The sequence below is a fragment of the Geotrypetes seraphini genome, chromosome 4 (genome assembly GCF_902459505.1).
Source record: "Geotrypetes seraphini chromosome 4, aGeoSer1.1, whole genome shotgun sequence".
NCBI lineage: Eukaryota > Metazoa > Chordata > Amphibia > Gymnophiona > Dermophiidae > Geotrypetes > Geotrypetes seraphini.
This window is the reverse complement of record NC_047087.1, coordinates 290,701,813-290,704,679: the sequence shown is the minus strand read 5'-3', so window position 1 is coordinate 290,704,679 and position 2,867 is coordinate 290,701,813. Positions and strand designations below refer to the sequence as shown.

At 37.9% G+C, this 2,867-nt stretch overlaps 1 pseudogene; it reads right to left on the bottom strand.

Moving 5' to 3' along the window:
• Positions 1 to 1,029: 1,029 nt before the first annotated feature.
• Positions 1,030 to 1,971, bottom strand: LOC117358623 (annotated as a pseudogene).
• Between the last annotated feature and the right edge of the window lie 896 nt (positions 1,972 to 2,867).

Here is a 2,867-nt window from a genome sequence, read left to right as displayed (position 1 = left end):
CTTGGATGTAACATATATCTATGTTTTGTTTTTTAAAAAATAAAAGTGTTTTCTTTCTCTTTATTGTATGGTTGAGGCCATTAACATTTAGTGAGAATAATTTATGCTCCATTAAGATATTTACTTACTGTACACTTGAGCCACATCAAATACTTTGTTTTAATATACTTAAAATTGTTCAATATATATCCATCTTCCCTTAATTCATTCTGTGTAACATCCTTAAAACCCCTTATTCTATTAAATATTGTAATTCTAAGATCCTCAAAACCCTTCCCTATGCCCTCCCATAAACCCTCCCTTTCTATATTGCGACAACTTGAAGACATAAAAACAGACTGGCCTTCATATCCCTCCCCCTTACATCAACCTTATTATTTCTTATATACTTTAAAAATTAATCATATTTAAAATATATATTTTCCCCTCCCTTTTTAAATAAAACCTAGCTTTCTATCATTTTGTATGAGAACATTTCCACATACAAACATATAACATAAATATTTCATTATGTTCATTACAGCAAATCAATTGTCTAAAATATCCAAGAATTCTCTTTATAAATTTCCCTTGCCAGTATTTAAGATAATTTAGGAAATAAGTACATTTACAACTGAAAAAAGAATGCCCTTTAATTTATTTGTACAATAATCACTTTATAAATTAATGTAAATTATATATTTTATAATAAAAAAACCCGTTTCCCTTTATTTTTAAATTAAGATCTCTATTTACTACTTATTAAGAACTATGTTAACATTATTCATTCTCAAGATATTATTAATCAGGAAGTACATAAAAGTCATCAATTTATTTGGCTTACCATCCTAATCCTCAAAAGACTAGGCACTCTGCTTGAGATCATGTTCCTCTCCCTAAAAATTCACATATCATCCACAGCCTATACTGAACAAATGTGGGGGGGGGAAAGGGAGAGGTGGTGAAATGGAAAAAACATTTGACAGTTTAACACATACACATTTACACATTAGGTGCAGAGGAAAAGATAGCACAAAGGGGGATGATTTATTAGGCATGATTGGAAATAAAGAGGGATTCTCCAGTCACAACTCCAACCTGTCCACTTGGAATGTACTTGCCCTGGGCAGCCTGGCTGTTAGCCAGTGCACGCTTTGTGTTTTCCTCTTGTGCAGCTTTAACATTCTCTTTCTTGCCTCCCCAAGTCTTGAGAGCAGAGGCCTGCAGGGCATGGTCAAAGGAGAAGGAAAGAGGCCAAGACTTTTGCAGAAGCCATTTGTTTATGGCATTCAGATGGATTGCGGCCTCCTCCTCACTCTGGTTTTCAGATAGGAAGGTGATTCCAGCAATTGCTGGGAAAACGATGCGACGCATGGCAGAGACATCTGCCATAACAACCTCTTCAGGAGTGTATTTCTTAGTGCAGGTATGACCAGGTATGACCAGGGGTCATCATGTTGAGGTTTCAACAGGGTTCCCTCCAGGTAAATATGGTGATCTCTCAGAGTCTTGTAGACTTCAGCCAAAACCTTCTGTGTAAAATACTCTCAGCGCTACAGATCATGACCCCCATCAGGCAACAGCTCGGGCTCCATAATGGGAACAATGCCATGCTGCTGGGAAATGCTGGCCTAACCTATGATGGTAGGATGAGAGGGAGTATGGTCTGAAATCTTCAGCACACAGCGCCATTTTGTGAAATCTGCACCCTCCCCCCTGCACCGAACACAATGTCTAGCTATTCCACCCAACCAGCATCGATCCCGTGTCACATGGCCTCATCAAAGAGAATGACTCCCCCAATGCAGGGACCCACCCGATCGTTGGCGGCGAAGAGCAGCTGACGAAAGAAGCGGCGGTTCTCCTCAATGTTTTCCATATTGATTGAGCTCAGGCAGCAATGATGCCGTTGCCATGGGCAACATTGCGGCGGGCATTATCCGAGAGCCCCTTCCTCTGCACAGGGGTAAATGCTGGGTATTCGTGAGGCATTGTGGATCACATCCTTCCAGCAGTCTCCCTCGATAACTATGAACATCTGCAGCAACTCTCAAATTAGGCAGACTGACCTTCAATTAATCCAGCCGGCCAGCGTCAGTGGCTCACATCATATCAAAGGAGTCAGGGAGAATGCACCACGGGGTTCCATCACTCCAGCAGTCTCCCCAACTCACAGCCTAATGCAGCATGTCTACTAAAAGAATTCTCAGCACTGCCTCATGAGAAAAATTCCAACCTCCAAATTCTCTTGACATCAGGTAAAGTTCTGAATATATTAGCTAAGACATCTGTGCAGAATATTCCTCTGTTGTAAATTAAAACTGTTCCATTAGTTCCATTTTAGTTAAGAATCAGTTGTGGCAGCCTTCTTAGTATAAAATAAAATTAATATTTTAAATGTTTAGTTATATCTATATTTCTCATAGTATTTCAGATCAAGGTGATAAATAAAATCTATATGAAATAGTTTTCTTCCCTATTAAAAACTCTTTAACTCATGGGTGTTTCTTGAGATGAAAGGAATTCTTTGAGTTTTTCTGGATCTTCAAATTGATGAACTTTATCTTTATATGTAATTCTCATCAAAGCAGGATAAAACAACCCATATTTTGCTCCAATATCTTTTTAACAGTTGTCTCAGTTGTAAAAATTGTTTCCTTAGCTGAACAGTCTCTTTGGCAAAATCTGGAACAAATATCAGTTTAGAATCTTTATTATCAGTTTAGAATCTTTCTTTTGCTGCTTTTAAAATTTCAAGAACCTGCTGAAACCTTAGTAATCTAGGTCTAGGTCTTTCTTGATTTTGAGATTTCTTCCCTCCAATTCTGTGTGCTCTCTCTATCTCTAATGGCATTTTAAATTTAATAGAAATAATTTTTGGTATTGCT